Below are 17,376 nucleotides of genomic sequence, written 5' to 3'. Positions count from 1 at the left end.
GACCAAAAGCAATTTGTCAAGCACAGAGTTTATTTCAGCTTACAGATTACAGTCCATCATCAAGGGACACCAAGGCAGGGACTCAAGGCAGGAACCCAGAAGCAGGAATTGAAGTAGAGACCATGAAGGAACACTGTTCCCTGGCTTGCTCTTCATGGTTTGTTCAGCCTACTTTCTTATATAAGCCAGATGTGGGGGTTTGAAAGAAAATGGTCCCCATAGGGAGTGGCACTGTGAGGAGGTGTGGCTTTGTTGGAGTAGGTGTGGCCTTGTTGGAGGAAGTGTGCCACTGTGGGGGTGGGCTTTGAGGTCTCATATGCTCAAGCTACTCCCAGCACACAGTCCATTTCCTGTTGCCTGCTGATCAAGATGTAGAACTCTCAGCTCCTTCTCCAGCACCATGTCTGCCTGCGTCCTTCTGTATGTCCCACCATGATGATAATGGACTAAACCTCTGAAACTGTAAACCATTGCCAATTAAATGTTTTCCTTTATAAGAGTTGTCATGGTCAAGATGTCTCTTCACAACAACAGAAACCCAAACTAAGACCCCAGGACCACGTGCCTAGAGGTGGCACCTCCCACAGTGGGCTGCACCCTCATTAATCAAGAAACTGTCCCACAGACACACCCATAGACCCACCTAATGGAGGCAATTCCTCAGCTGAGGTTCGCGCTTCCCAGGTGGCTCTAGTTTGTGACAGGCTCACAAGACCTAACAAGCACTTTCCCACATCACAGCATACATTTAACACACCCTGATGGCTGTGCGTCCATGCTGCATGGGGTGTGGAGAGTTGCTCCTGGGACTACGACAAATGGAACAACATGATTTTGAGTCAAGTACAAGAGAAGAGGATGCAGCTGGAGATGAGATAATCAGACGCGTGAGGCGGCTGCCGGCGTTGCGGGTCTGTCTTCAAGCAGTGCATGTTCAAATAGCAATAAAGACACAGCATGACAAATACATAACCCAGTTCACAGTCATCTACTATCGTTGTCAGGCATTGCATGCCACACACACATATGTACTGTTTCTGTACAGGGGACCACAGGGCAGGCTTGTTGGCGCCAGCACCAACGCAGCACATCGGAACTGCGCTGCATCCTGATGTTATCACAGTTACAACATCCCTGAGCACTGGGGACTTTTGGCTCCATTATATTTTATTAGACTCACACCATCTGCGCAGCCTTTCACCGACTGGAACGTCCTTGTGAGGTATAGGGCTGTGTGAGAGGAAGAGCGTGAAACTAATTTTGGTGCCTCTGAAAACGGTCCTAGAACTGCTAGTAAAGAAGTGACGAGGACAAGCTTCTGTCCTGTAGCCTCTGGGATATTGGTCAGTCTTCCATCACGGTTTTGGAGGCTTGTGTCCAAAATCCGCAGACATGGTGCTTTGGGTCTCTGATGAGAGGACTGGGTAGTAAGAATGGGCAGTGCAGGGGGATGCAACTGTTTATCTGAAGGTTAAGAAGCCAAAGGAACCAAGGAAGAGGTTGGTGTCCCACAGTTCTCTTTAAGGGCACATACCCAATGACCCAAGGAAATCCCATTAGGCACTACCTCCCACCAGTACCACCTTGTTAGACTAAGCCTTTACCACATGTACCGTTAAGGGATACTATTCAAATCCTAGCAGCAGTCAACTGTGGTCCTGGGGCATCTCTGCTTACACTCTGGAAGGATGGTATGACTTGAGGAGTTACCCTTGCAGTCCCTGATGGGTATGGTTTGTTTTCAATGCCATCGAGTGGCTCAGAAGGGATGTTCTACCTGATGGATGGTCCTTTGGAAGAAGTCAGACATGTGTACTTCATCTTCCTGATGCCATGTGTCCACTGAGGAGTGCTCACATACTGCAGAGGTGAGGAGTAGGTCTCTTGCACAGGACAAGTTGGCCTCTACGTCAATGGAGCCTCACCCAGAGGGTGTCCTCCCTGGGAATGGTCTGGGGTCTTCTAAGCTCTCCTCCAGGCCTATCTGTCCCCTAGAAATCACTGCACACTCAAGTTTGTTTAATTGTCTTAGAATACTTGTAATAAAATTTTTAACTACACACTCTTAAGTGTATAGCTCAGTGCTATGAGATATATTCGTGTTGTGGTAACAGTCACCACTGTGTATCTCTGTAACATTTTCTTCTTTCCAAGCTGCATTTCTCTGCTTCCAGGGGGCTGAAGAGATGACTTGGTGAGCAAGAGTTCTTGCTGCACAAACATGAGGACCTGAATTCAAATCTTCAGCATCCTCATGAAAAGCCACATATGACAGAGAACACAGACCGCCAGCACTGTGGGCGCAAAGGCAGAGGATTGCTAGGGCTGGAGGGCCACTGCCCAACTCCAGCTTCAGGGACACATCCTTATCTCAAAGAACGAAAATAGAGAAGGACACTCGACAGCCTCCTCTGGCCTTGCACACAGGTGCAAACATCCTGACACACATATATAACACACACACACACATACACACACACACACACACACACACACACACACCACTCCCATTTTTGTGCCAGCCCCTGGTAACCTCTGTTTTTCTGTGGTGGATCTAAGTACCTCATAGAAAGCATAAGAGTCACACACTATTTATTCTTATGTACACACAGTAATAGTCCAAAAAGCAGAGTATCAGTCAACATGCAGGGTTCCGTGGTCTTGATGGTGTTGAGTTAAACTGAATAGGATTTTCAAAGCCTCGGCACAGTCCTGCATGTGAACCGCAACCAAACTTGGCACACCAACTTAAAACCTCACTCAGGAATTTGCAACCAACCTCTGAGTGCCAGGCAATCGCAGAAGCTGAGTGGCCAGCTAGTCTCTGTGCTGGCCAAATTCTATACAAATACCTCCCCTTTTCTGTCCGCAAATGCTATTCAACCACATATCAGCCCAAGTCACCCTGACCTCTTCTGGTTCTGAGAGCTGACTGTCCAATCACTCCTTGCTCACTCCATCACCTCAGAAGGATTTCTTTTGAATGCAGGCTTGCTGCATCCTGCTGCCTCTGCTTCTGTGGGAGGGAAGTGACTCCAGCTGCTGCTGCAGGGGGGCTGCTCTAAGCCACGTCGGGACACACTTGGAGCTGAATGCAACAGCCCACCAGAAAGACTGACTAAGGTCTCCCCCCAAAGTGGAAATGGATTATGAGCTAATTCCAGATGTTTTTTTTTTTTTTTTTTTTTTAAAGAAAATGCATATATATGGGATAGCGTAAGGCTCTTGCCCTAGCCTGGGCTACATCTTCCAAAATCTTGATAAACAGCAATTAAGCAAGAGAAAAAGGTGAGCAGCTTTGAGGGGAGACAGCAGGATGAGGGAGAGGCAAGCAGATCAAGAGAGGGTCCTAAGGGCCTCACTTCAGGACCGCCTCTGGGAAGGCTGTGAGGGACCCAAGGTGGTTCTTGTCTCTACAGTGGATATACCCGTTGTACCCGTTTGGATTAAAGCTGTCTGGGAGTGTGTCTTAGTTAGAGTTTCAATTGCTGCAATGAAACACCATGACCAAAAGCAACTTGGGGAGGAAATGGTTTGTTTGGCTTACATTTCCATATAGCTGTTCTTCACGGAAGTAAGTCAGGACAGGAACTCAAGCAGGGCAGGAACCTGGAGGCAGGAGCTGATGCAGAGGCCATAGAGGGGTGCTGCTTACTGGCTTGCTCCTCATGGCTGCTCAGCCTGCTTTCTTATACAATCCAGGACCACCACCCCAGGGATGGCACCACCACAATGGGCTGGGCTGTCCCTCATGAATCACTAATTAAGAAAATGCTCAACAGGCTTGCCTACAGACTGATCTTTTGGAGGTATTTTCTCAGTGGAGGCTCCCTCCCCTCTGATGACTCTAGCCTATGTCTAGTTGACATAAAACCAGCCAGTACAGGATTGTATTTTTAAGTTTGGTCAAAAGTTTCTGCATAAATACTGAACTGCAGCCTAAGGTGATGTGGAACCCACCTTGTAATAAATCACAGAGCCTTGGCCTTTCACCAACAGCCAGCCAAACAGTTCAAATAAGACAGATCATCTCCACCTCGTCCAATTTCTTCACCTTATTGCCTTCTCTCTGGTTATAAATGTAACCTGCCCTTTGGTCAGCAGCCTGGAGCATTTTTGGTGACCAGTCTAGAGCCACAAGGGACACCAGTCAGGACCTTCCAGGGTGGACTGTTGTGTTCTCATGTGTATTCTTCCTCTGACACCTGCCTTGGGTTTCCTTATTTTTATTTTATGTTTACAAGTGTTTGCCTAAGTGTATGTATGTGCATCCTGTATTTGCAGTATCTATGGAGGCCAGAAGAGGGCGCCAGATGCCCTGGAGCTGGAATCACAGATGGTTTTGAGCACCCACATGAGTGCCGGGAAGGAAACCTTGGTTGTCTGCAAGAGCAGCCAGTGGTCTTCGCCACGGAGCCATCTGTCCAGCACCCTGGATTTTCTCTTTTGACATCCCCAGGTGGGTGGCGTCTGTTACAGAATAGAAAACACAAACCGGATTAGAAAACAGACCCCAGTCAGAGCTCCATTTCCCTTCAGTGGGCAATTGAAGGCAGTTAAAATTCTCTTGCCTCAGATGTCTGTATAGAAAAATCAAATCCATAATTGTTACAAAATCTTACCTTTTTTGTTACTGATACAATTGACACATCCCTTTCATGTAGACATTATCCAATTTAAACACAATGATGCAGAGCAAAGCGTTTAGGGAAGAATAAAATGTGTAACACATGTGGGAAATTCTCTCCCTCCTTGGAGAAGTGCCCCGGGGGGTTGGCTCTTGTTTACTTAAGAGAGTTACACAGTTTTGAGACCGGCTCCTTATCTTGGGTAGACTGAAAGATGATCAGTTGCTCATGTCAGAATCTGAGGTAAGGAAAGGGCTACTTCAAAGGGTCCGCTTACCCAGGGGAAAGCGCTGAGCAGAAACAGAAAGCCGGATATAATTTCCTCTCAGCATAGCCACTTCATATGTCTCTGAGCAAGAATTTCAGACCCATCTGTAGGGAGAAAGAGGCAGGAATAAGAAGATTTACTTTTCTTGCTGTTTGGCTGCCTGTGCAAATGACCTTCCCCTCTCAAGATAAACGAACAGAGAGAAGGATGTGTTCACCCCTGTGGGGCGGGACTGTTCAGTAATAAAGCAACATCTTTTTATCCAAAAGGAAGGTTCCAGCAACAAAAAACAATTATAAATGGACATTAAACTTGGGGAGTTCCTGTGCTGCCCGCCCCACTTTCAAGAACAAACGGTGGGGACAACCACAGGGTGCAGTAAAATCACTGACCCACCCGGGGCCGGCCAGGCAACCGCGACTCCAGATCCAGGAAAGGCGTAAAGTCAACAGCAAACGTAACTGAAGTACAAACCAAGGCCGCCCACACCCCATCCCCACTTTCACCACCGCCTTTTGGATACACCCCACTCTCTCCCTGCATCTCCCTCCATGGTTCAGTCTAACGCCCACATTTTCCTAGGCTTGCCCTGTTGAGATGAACAAGCCCAAAATCCAGACACAGGTGTGACCTATGCATAGCCCATTCCATCAAAGAGCACTCAAACACAACCTTGTGAGTAAAATAATGTCAGCTATAATTTTCCTAAGAGCCAGAGGGGATCCACAGACGTAATCTACAGTGTACGCAAAGAAAGCATCGTCTTCTGTGTATTTCCAGTCCACCCCACAGCTGCACCCTAAACTTGTTCAAACACCCAGTTCCCAACCTCCCTGTCCCTATACCCCACCCTGTCCAGTTTTCATTACAGAGCTGGGGTTGGACAAAAGTCAAAAGTTTCTTCATTTTTGGAGGAGAAACTGAGGCACCCTGGGCTTGACCATGACAGAATAGGCTGCTCCTGGGTAGGAAGGTGGGATGGTCACGAGACACGGGAAAAGGATTGACGGAACTTTGAGTTTCTTTGGTTCTGGCTGGGGAATCCAGTCCCAACCAGTCTCCTCTAATCCATCAACCCAGGAGCTGTGGGAGCATCAAAGTCTGAGTTCCCGCTCAGCATTCTGGGTAAGGTGGTAGGCGCACAGAGGAAAGGCTTAAAAGAATGAAGGGGTATTGGGGGCTGGAGAGATGGCTCAGCAGTTCAAAGCACTCTGCTCTTCCAGAGGGCCTGGGTTTAATTCCCAGCACCCACGTGGTGGCTCACAACCATCTGTAGCTCCAGTCCCAGGGAACCCAGCACCCTTTTCTGGTGTCCTTGAACAGGCATAGATGCAGACAAAACACCCATATACGTAAAACATTTTTTAAAAATTAATTTTCTTTCTAAAGTTCAGAAAATCCTAGGGAAAGCTCTCTTACCACCTCCTTGTCCCCACTGTGGCCCCCGAGGCTGCCCTTGAATCTGCCTGCGCAAAACCATGGTGATGATGGACAGCTTCTGCCAAGAGTGAGTTTGTGCCAAGCCCAACCCACAGCCATGCCCTCCTCAGCATCACAGGGCCTGGATGGAACAGAGCCCAGCATTTCTGAAATCTTTATTTCATCCCTGATTGGGGTAGAACTGAAAATTCAGGGCAAAACTGGAACTTTAAAACAAACAAACCAAAAAAAAAAAAACTAAATCTGCCATGGGGCCAGACGTGGGTGTTGGAGGATATGCTTCCAAGGAGCATTTGCTCTGCCCAGTAACCTTTGGGGCGATGCCTCAGCGTTAGTCATTGCTTGCTGGGAAGGAGTTTAGAATTCCAGAAAGTATTACCGAACTGGCTGTGTGGTTCTAAATCACAGAGGAAAGGGTGGAGAGGCAGCTGGCGCCCTGCTTAAAGGTCACAGCACATTATTTCTACTTTAGTACCCAGAGTCCAAGTGGAAATAAAGGGGAGAGTTAAGATCCAAGTTGGTTTTCACAAAATAAACTGAGGCCAGGGAGCCACAGAGTTCTCTGAGACCCACCGGCTGCCATTCCATGAGCACCACTGAACACAAGACACACACAATAACAAGGATGGCCACATATTACATATAAGCAGGGAATGTCCAGATCAGTGGGTGGAAATCACTGCCTCGTGGACTCTGGGAACAGTGCAGATACAGGAGTTAAATGCAGATTCACAATCAGTAACCTCACTGTGTGAAAGCCCCGGTTCCTCGGGCAGCTACAGTCTGGCAAGCCACTCCAGGGGACCAGGGTATAAAAACCAATAACCGTGGTCCTAAAATCCTACTGCCTCTGATCTCATCCAGAAAAATCTTCAGCATCTGTTTCTCCCAAGAAGGTCTCAGAGAGTTCACACCATATCCCTGGTGACTCATGCGACCTCCTGGCTCTTTCCAGCCATCCTTCCAGCTTTCCTCTGCCTCAGCTTCGGTTACCAGTGGTCAGCCATGCCTCAGCATGGGAGCTGACTGCTCTCTCAACTGCTGACACTGGTGTCCTGCCCTGGTTGTTCCCATACAGAAAAAATGCTTCTCTTAACCAGGTTTGAGGTAGAAGGACATGGACTTGCATTCTTGGTAGGGTGGAACTCCCCTCTCTAGCTGCATGGTTTCCAGGACAACCAACACACTTCTTTTAACAACCCAATTAAGTACCAGGACAGATGCTGTGAACAAGGTAGAGAACTAGTGAGCATTTGGAGTGCTTGGCAGCTTGTGTGGATGATCCCATTTCCTCTTCCTATCAGCTCCTGAGGCAGGTATTTCCACCGTCCCATTCTGAGGACACAGACTTGCAGAGACCCAGAACTTTTGACTCAAGTTGAGAGGACGGGACACTCTAGCCAGCTCCTGTTTGGGAGGAGCTTTCGTTGGTGCCATCAAGTGTCCAGAGGAACCAAAGCTGCAACTCTCTAATGACTGTCATCTGGAATATCTGAGGAGCAGCTGGACGTTCCCTGTGTAGATAGCCTTGGTTTTCTTTTGGCTGTAATGCATTTAAAACTGTGACTAATGCCTTAAGAAACAAGAAGGTGAACTGGATAAGAGAAACAGGCAAGATGCTGAGTATTTAGTGACGTCAGGCTCTGCTTTGGGAAGACGCAGTCCTGGTAACAACCTAGGAAGCAGGCACTAGTAGTGTCTCCAGTTTACAGGCACAGAGATGGTAGCTGTCTTAATGTCTCTACTGCTGCGATGAAACATCATGACCAAAGTGTAAGTTGGGGAGGAAAGGGTTTACCTGCCTTACACGTCCACACTGTAGTTCACCATTGAAGGAAGTCAGGACAGGAACTCACACAGGGCAGGAACCTGGAGGCAGGAGCTGATGCAGAGGCCATGGAGGGGAGCTGCCTACTGGCTTGTTCCTCATGGCTCGCTCAGCCTACTTTCTTATAGAACCCAGGACCACCAGTCCAGGGATGCACCACCCACAATGGGCTGTGTCCTCCCCCATCAGTCAAGAAAATGCTCTACAGCTGGATCTCATGGAGGCATTTTTCTCAGTTGAGGTTCCCTCCCTTCAGGTAACTCTAGCTTGTGTCAAGTTGACATAAGAACAGCTCACACGGTAACTCATGTAGAGTGCATAGATATTAAAGTGCGAGGGCTGTGTCTTAGCTTCAGCTGTCAACATGACACACTCGGGAAGAGGGAGCCTTAGCTGAGGAACTGGCTTCTCGGATAGGCCTATGCGCATGTCTGTTGGGCATTTTCTCAATAACTGCTAATTGATTCAGAAGAGCCCACAAGACATCAGATTAAAAATAAGATACAGGAGAGTAGCTACCAGGAGGTGTGTATATAAAAAGAGGACTGTGGAGTCCAGCTTTCTATCTGATCCCTCCTCTTCGTAAATGAATATGATTCTACACATAAAAATGTATTGAGATAGAAAGAGATGAGTGCCGTAGGGAGGATCTAATTACATCCCTGGAGGAGCTTAGGTGACAGGAGGGGAACTGTTAAGTCACTGAAGTGACTAAAGGTGGAGATGGAAAGGACAAGAAGTAGGTACACTCCAGGCAGAAAAAGAGCTTGGAGGTGGGAAAGGGTCCTTGGGTCCCAAAACAGCTTCAAATTGAAGTGGGTTGGGCCAACATGATGAATGGATGAGTCTCAGCATAAAACTGCCTGAAGTTATCAGGACTAATAGCAGGGAGACTTTTCCAGCATTCTCTGCATTTCCAGCACACATGTAGCATGGAAAGCTCTTGGTAGTGCCAGGGGCAGAAGAATTCTGTGTACCAATGCCAGGGGGTGCAACTCTACCCCGGCACACTATCCACTCTTGAGAGCCACCTCCTATTCGGCAAGTGGAAAGGTAAGACCAAACACGTCAGCAGAGTGAAGGTCCTTCAGAGATCATGGTTTGGGGTAGGATGACTCAGCTCGCCACCAAGCCTGATGACCTGAATTTGATCCCCAGAACCCACGTGGTGGAAGGAGAGAAGTGATTCTGCAAGTTATCCTCTGACCTCTGACATGCATCATTATATGTGGCTGCCCCCCTATAAAACAGTTTTTAAAAAAATCGTGGCTTTCAAGCTGACATCACAGTGCCCAAGTGACAGAGGCAAAGTCTCTTTTTGACTGCAGCTGTGTATGACCACAATCACAGCTGAATTCTAAGTCTAGACTCAGTTCTTCCTGCCTCATCCCATTTGGCAGGGACCTAGGTTTATGAAAACCATACAAACCACACCAACAAAAATCCAGTTAGTTTCTTTCCTAAGGACACACAGGGCATTTCTTCTAATCAACAGTCCTCATCTGCCTGCAGTCAGTGGACAGCAAGGAAAGAAGCCTAAAGCAGTGACACAAACCTACTGATAAGGCTAACTTTTGCTGTTGTACAACTGCTTTCGAGTTTCAAACAACTAAGCCCAAGAAGTCAAAAACAAAGTTGACAATGAATTTCAAAGTAAAACACAAAGTACTCTGAAACAATGAAAGTGTCCAGCTCTGTGGTTGACCAGTTGTCTAGTTCTCTACAGATGCACTTAGCCTATTTGAACATGATCTAACAGATGTCCAGGGGCCCCACAGTCCCTGCAGAAGAGGGAACTTGACACCAAGGAGGCAGCTCTGACCATGCTTTCTGCTTGGACATAGACTCTGCCTCCCTTGGGTAGAGGGCAGGCTTTTTCATATAGCAGAGTCTGTCTTAGTCGATTGATGCCCTCCTTACTGGCTTTTATTACTGCATGAAGTTGAAAGACTTGATGTTAATGCGTCTTAAACTTCAAGACCACAACGCACACTTCCATTAAAGCATAGCCAGGCAGACCAGTGTTTCTTGATCAGTCACATGTGGTAAGCTTTGAGCATTGAAGACAGGGGATTTGTCTTTTTTCTCTGTCTCTTTTCTGGCTGTTCTGTGGCTTGCTCATTGGAAAATGGATAAATGATGATTAAAAACTGTTAATAAAGCTCTGCTCCAAGAAGCATGATTTTGAAAAGAATTTGGAATAAAAACAGTGGAGATGAAGCAAATTGAAATAATTGTCACTATGATTAAGGGAGAAAAAATTCAGAGGCTTCCTGTTTTGGGATTCCAGTCTCCAAACATTTCATAAATCACAGATAGCCAGCTGTTCAACGTCAAGGTACATACCGTGCATGTCACACACACCAGGGACAGGCTGTTTTTCAAAGTTCCTGCCCATGGAGTCAAGCTTGTTCTCACTGATGCTTTTAACCCTGTCAAATAAGACCGTTCCAGTTGAAAGGCTAGTAATATGTCCTAGCACCGTGGTTCTCAACATGTGAGTCATTCTCAACGACTGGGTTGCGACCCCTCTGGGTTTGCATGGCCCTTCACAGGGGTCACATATTAGATATCCTGAATATCAGATATTACATTATGATTTGTAAAAGTAGCAAAATTGCAGTTATGAAGTAGCAATGAAGGTAATTTTATGGTTGGGGATCCCCACCACATAAGGATCTGTATTAAAGAGTTGTAGCATCAGGAAGGTTGAAAACCCACTGTCCTAGCACATTTAATAGGAAAGCTTAAATTTTGTCCTTCATTTTTTAGAAACATCACACCTAGATATGATTTTTGAAGATTTATTTTTTAATATAGGTGTTTTGCCTGCAAAGTATATATGTACACTCTGTGTGTGTGTGTGTGTGTGTGTGTGTGTGTGTATGTGTGTGTGTGTGTGTGTGTGTGTGTGTGTGTGTGTATGTGTGTGTGTGCCTGAGGCCTATGGAGAACAGAAGAGGGAACTGATCCCCTGGAACTAGAGCTACAGACAGTTGTGAGCTGCCATGTTGGTGCTGGAAATTGAACTGGAGTTCTCTACAAAAGAGCATGCACTCTCGACACAGAGCCATCTCCCCAGCTCCCACCCCATTGTGTTTTTAAAGAAATAAAAAGTACGTTGCTAACACTTAGAAATCACTGTCTTAGTCACTGTTATGTTGCTGTGAAGAGACATCAAGACCAAGGAAGCATATAATTGAGGTGGCTTACCGTTTCCGAGGGTTAGTCCATTATCATCATGGCAGGAAGCAGACAGGCAGGCATGGTGCTGGAGCAGTATCTGAGAGTTTTACATTCTGATCCACAGGCAGCAGATAGAGAGATAGAGATAGGCAGAATTAGGCCTGGTGTGGGCTTTTTGAAACCTCAAAGCCCACCCCCAGTGACACACTTCCTCCATGGCCACACCTCCAAATCCTTCCCAAACAGTGGAGACTTCATCAATGGGGACTAAGCATGCAAATATATGAGCCTATGGGGGCCATTATCATTCAAACCACCACAGTCACTGTCGGAAATTAACATATATACACTCATTTATACAGTCATACATAGCCTATAAATGCGTATCTTTTTTTTTTTTTTTTTTTTTTTTTTTTTTTTTTTTTTTAGGTTTTTCGAGACAGGGTTTCTCTGTATAGCTTTGCGCCTTTCCTGGAACTCACTTGGTAGCCCAGGCTGGCCTCGAACTCACAGAGATCCGCCTGGCTCTGCCTCCCGAGTGCTGGGATTAAAGGCGTGCGCCACCACCGCCCGGCAAATGCGTATCTTTTTATCCTAAGTATAAGGAAATTCATACATGAAAAGTTATCTCAATCAAATTAACTTACTTTCAGACCCTCTAGGTCTAAGAAGACCCAATTCACAGGAAGAAAAAGGCTGGAAAAAAAAAAAAACGTATTTGCTCATGCCTAGGAAGTTCTGGCATACTTGAAATGTGGTGAATTGAAACAATGGTATAAAATACTTCAACAGGAACCCAATGGGAGCTAAGAAACTATTTAATCAGTTTAGCTGCTATTTTTTATAATCATGGCGTGCAAAGACATGGAGCCCTAGAATGATGCAGATAGAGCCCCTGGGTCCAAGTTCAAGTTCAAACCAGCAGAACAAATGAACTATAAGCATGTGCCAGCCCCTGTGAGCTATGAACAAACAACACTAGGGTGGGCTGAACAGTGGCCCTTGGAAAAACATTCCATACACCGAACCCAAATTCTTTGTGAACTTAGCTTCACTTGGAAAGGAGGCGCTTTTTAGATCTACACAAGTTATACAGCTTTGGATGAGGTACCCTGGTGTGTTAGTTACTTTTCTCATCACTGTGACAAAGAAGCAACGTAAGCCATGACGGGTTTGTTTTGGCGTACAGTTTGAGGGGTGACCCATCACGGCAGCGAGAACAGTTCCGGCTGTAGCAGTGGGAGCAGGAGGCAGCAAGCCACATTATGCCCTCAGTTAGGGAGCAGAGAGAGAATGCTGGTGCCCAACTCACTTTCCCCATTTCCTCTTCCTGGCTAGCCCTTAACCCCAGCCCATGGAATGATGCCACCCACATTTGAGGGTTTGTTTTCCCTCAGATCAGCCTCCCTGGAAACATTCTCAAATATGCCCGCCCCCTAGGTGTGTCTCCTGGGTGACTCCAAATCTGGGGAAGCAAACAAAGAAGATTAAACTGGATTAGCTGGGTAGACCCTAACTAAATTCAATGGTACACACAGGAGGGGCACACAGGAAGAGAAAAGAACTATGTAAAGTTGCAGTCTGAGACTGGAGTTATGTAGCCATTGGTGTGGAACCTCCAGAACTATCAGAAGTTGGACAAAACTAGAAAATATCCCCTTGAGAGCTCTTAGGAGGAACATGGCTCTCCTGGCAAATATCTGCCCTCCAGAACTGTGGGAGAATGAATTTTTGTTATTTCAAGTCACCATATTTGGGTTAATTAGTTACAGCTGCCTTCAGAGATGAATACAAACAGTACCTAGGAGCTGAAGGATGTTGCGCAGGGCAGAGGAAGCTAGATAAAATTTAGACTGTGACCAAGAAAGCAACAATCAGAAATGTATAAGGGTATGTGTGATCTCGTCTGCTGCTTTGTGCGATGAGACTTAGTGTGGGGCCCAGGCTAGCACCAAACCCATGATCCTCCTGCCTCAGCCTCCTGAGTGCTGGGATTGCAAGTGTGTATCACCATATCCAGCCTGTACGTGTGACTTTTAAAGCACACGGGACTCCTATAAGTCTTTTCAAGAGACACTGTCTGGGATTCTCCCTTCACAGCTGCAGGAATCCTGGCTAGCTGGATTTGGAATGAGGCCTTCGTATGCAGACCTTGGGGGATGGCTTAAGTAGACACTCTTGCCTTTCCTGCTTGTACATATTCCGGAATATGGGAAATAAGCAGTGCATGTTCTAAGGGCGTCTGCTTGGCCTGAGCCACACTCACAAGGGACTTGTCTATGGCTGGGTGTGTCTGGCAGCTTGTGAGTTGGGCTAGACCAAAATCCACAGCTGGAGCTAGAAAGTTCTTGAGAGAAAAATTCTCCAAAGGCAAGATTCTTCCTGGTAAGCCATAACCCCATAGTTTCTCTGTGAAATCTCCCCATTGTACACAGTTTTCTGAGAAAGGGTTAGTAATCTTTCAAAGGTTTTATGGCTCCCAGAAAAACATGTCCTAAGATCTGATGTAAGCTTGCATGAGCTTGACCCATTAGAAAAGCCTCCGTTGTGCAGGAGAAGCGTCTAAGTACAAAGATATGGACTATACTTTCTGGGGTTCCTAGAGCCCATAGGATGGGTAACGCTGAGTCTGATAGAAGGAGACATCATTGTGAGGAAAAATTGAAAGTTTGGTGTAGGAATGGAAGCCAAGGCAGCCTGCTTTGGGGCTGCCCTCTCACAACTAACGTAGCAAAGCAAGGCATGTTGTGCGCACGCGTGCACATGCGCACATGCACACACACACACACACACACACACACACACACACACACACACACACACCCTACAATAGCCACCATGGAAAATAGGCATGCCTTGTACAATAGAACACTGAGAGGCACCCCTGGGAACTCTGAAAAAGATGGAAGTAGAGCTCCAGGCCAAATGTCCTGCTTCAGTCTGCAGGAATAAGAGGACTAAAGGAATTCCAGTTTTCATGTTGCTGGTAGCTAATTTCCACTAATGTGGGTGTATTGCAGCAATACACCATTATAAAAGATGCAAGACTTATCTTCTCAACAGACCATACAAACATCCTCATGCCCATCATTTCACATTAAACTAGTGACAATTTTAACATTTGGTTCCATTTGAAACATCCCTTAGATTCATGCTAAGAGCCTTGTGGCCAAAATAGTAATGGTAATATTTGTGCCCTATTTATGTAGCATAAAATATTAGCCAGGTGGGGCTGGAGAGATGGCTCAGCTATTAAGAGCACTGGCTGAGGTCCCAGGTTCCATTTCCAGCACCCACCCTGTGGCTCACAACTGTCTGTAACTCCCGTTCCAGGGGATCCAATGCCCTCTTCTGGATTTCCTGGATTTTGCACACAATCATATATGCCAGCAAAGACTCTTATACATAAAACTAAAATAAATAAATAAATAAATAAATATATATATATATATATATATATTTTTTTTTTTTTTAATTAGCCAGGTGTTTCAGTCAAGGACAATGGAGCTGAAGAATTCTCACTCAGAAGTTGTCACGGCATGTAACACAGCCCACCACTCACGTTTCTGCCGATGCTGGTGTGAACACACCTCCTATACCGACTGCTAGCTGAATGAAGCTCAGCACATCCACTGTGTACACCACGTGATGCTTGAACATGGTGTGTCAACGCAAAACAGCTCTCACTCCAAAGGGAGTAATAGTCTATTCGGAGCCCAGTGTGAGTGACCATGACCCAGAAACACAGATTCAAGCTGCCCCCAATGACACACTCCACCATGGAGGTGGCTACATCGACTCTGCAGTCACAGAACAAAAGACTAAATCAATGCATTCCACCAAACACATTGGTGAGCAGGTCACAGCAAACTGGGAAAGCTCGGCTATAGGTTCTAATGATGATGCTCCTAGTTTCTGCGTTTGTGGAAGCTAGTGGTCTGCTAGGTTAGTGCCTTACAACGCCTTCACCTGGTAGTCAAAACAATGGGGGAGAACAGGTCAGAGAGTGAGAGCCATAAAAGCTGCCCAGTCGGCACGGGAAAGAGATCCATCAGGCAAGAGGAGGGCTGGAACCCTCCCTCTTCCAACACAACACACTGCACCCAAAACAACTAGAACTGGCTGGAGCACAGAGGGCATCCCAGACTGTGTGAAGGTGATCTGCAGCTCATTATAAAACTAAAACACACACCCCCTGGGTAGAGATTTAAAATGCTAATTTTAAACGCATGGAGTATGCAGAGCCGGTAACTGCATTTGTGAGAAATCCTGTGCCATGCAAATGAGCCAAAAGCCACACTGTGCAACGTAAAAACCCCCACCCTTTGCACAGTGGTTGCCCTTAAGCTTGCAGACTTGCCCTCAGTGCTGGCCTACTCCTCCCATGGAAGTGTATTCTTCCCCAATGAATGCTCTCCATTAGTTGCTACCAACCATCCACACGTCTCCATCTTTCTGAGACACAAGCACACGGAAGCCGTTCAGAGGTAATCACAGAACCCTGAAACCCACCAGTATCAAAAGAACACTGAGCCGGGCGGTGGTGGCGCACGCCTTTAATCCCAGCACTCGGGAGGCAGAGCCAGGCGGATCTCTGTGAGTTCGAGGCCAGCCTGGGCTACCAAGTGAGTTCCAGGAAAGGCGCAAAGCTACACAGAGAAACCCTGTCTCGAAAAACCAAAAAAAAATAAAATAAATAAAAAAGAACACTGAGGTAGATACAGAGCTGAGAAACAAATAGCCCCAGATAATTTTGGCTTTCCATCTGCAACATTCCCATTTTCCACAATCACATAAGTTTTACTTGGTCAATCAGCCTGCAGAATCTTCTACATATGTGTGGCTCTCTGGGGAACCCTGGTTCCTCAAAAGAATCCCATTACCCTTCATGTCACCGTTCTATTAAATGTAATGGTTATTTTAGAGTATACTCCTTCTACTCATAAATAATACTTTTTTTTCTTTAAAGTTTACTGTAACTAGGGGCCATGTTACAACAGAGGCAGCCCTTAGGTTGTTACTATCTACAGGAGCCTCTTGATTGTGTAAAGCTGACCGTGTGAAAAGACCCGCCTACAGACTCCAGTGTTGTGCAAGTACCCTCTCCAGTGTTTGCACAGTGACATCAACCAACGACGACTCTCCCAGCATACAGCAGGTGGACTGTTCTATGCACGTGAACATCAGGAGCACTGTAAGAACACACCAGTTCTGGTGGGTCTGGCAAGCAACAGTGAGATGTTTTACAACTCCTGGTCAACCTCTGCCACCGATGCAGTGGTTGATTGGACAGGTTTTCCATCCACTGTGGTAGGGGTAAAGGATGCAGACATCTGCAAGCAGGCTGTGGCAGTTCACCAGAGCCTGTACACAGATGGAAACAGGAAAAGTAGACTCCATCCCTTCTTCAGACAGTGGTAAGGGACAGAGAGAAAAAAAGATTGTACTTCTCAGGCTATATTATACTCCACTGAGGTGGGTAATGACAATGTATTTATATACAATGGGTTTTCTATAAAATAGTTTAGGGAGTTCCCATTTTACCCTACTTTTTAAGCTCAATTTTCAGCCTTAGTAACTATTGGAAAAAATAGGAGGGAAAAAAATCAGAAAAGGGAACTTGTGGGAAAGTGCTGAGTGCCTCTCCCCCTCAGGCCTGCTCAGTTGTCACCATGGAGACGCCTGCCGGGTCCAGGAATGACTCCCTAGATTCCCTGGCAGAGCCTTTGAAATGGAAGCAGCTAGAAGCACAAAGACAAACTTAATGTGCAGTCCTTGAAGAAAGCGCCTTTGACTCCTGCTGCCATGAGCGAGGAACAACAGACAGCGGGCATGGCCGTCTCTGCTCCCAGGCATCATTATTTGAGGTGCTTTGTTGCAGAGAGCCCAGGTCCAACTGTGCCTTTGCCTTGGGTGGGGCTCTCCCATCACTGTTGAAGAAACACCCCTGCAAGGTCCGGGGGGTGCGTCCTGGAAAAGGGAGGCAGGGCCTTTGAGATTCTGTGGAGGGTGTGTGAGAAGCACTC

General features: G+C 46.5%; 1 long non-coding RNA gene across 1 annotated transcript in view; it reads right to left on the bottom strand.

Annotated features, from left to right (window-relative positions):
* Nucleotides 1–37: 37 nt before the first annotated feature.
* Nucleotides 38–17,376, bottom strand: part of LOC128120491 (uncharacterized) — a 53,091-nt gene continuing 35,752 nt past the window's right edge. Inside the window, exons 2-4 of the long non-coding RNA XR_008221881.1 lie at nt 11,378–11,463; nt 4,906–5,000; nt 38–4,470 (exon numbers count right to left, since the gene is read on the bottom strand). This is a non-coding gene — a long non-coding RNA (uncharacterized LOC128120491). The remainder of the gene's footprint in view (nt 4,471–4,905; nt 5,001–11,377; nt 11,464–17,376) is intronic.

This window comes from Peromyscus californicus, unplaced genomic scaffold (assembly GCF_007827085.1).
Source record: "Peromyscus californicus insignis strain IS unplaced genomic scaffold, ASM782708v3 Scaffold_2__1_contigs__length_46816999, whole genome shotgun sequence".
Lineage (NCBI taxonomy): Eukaryota > Metazoa > Chordata > Mammalia > Rodentia > Cricetidae > Peromyscus > Peromyscus californicus.
This window is presented reverse-complemented; position numbering and strand designations above follow the sequence as displayed.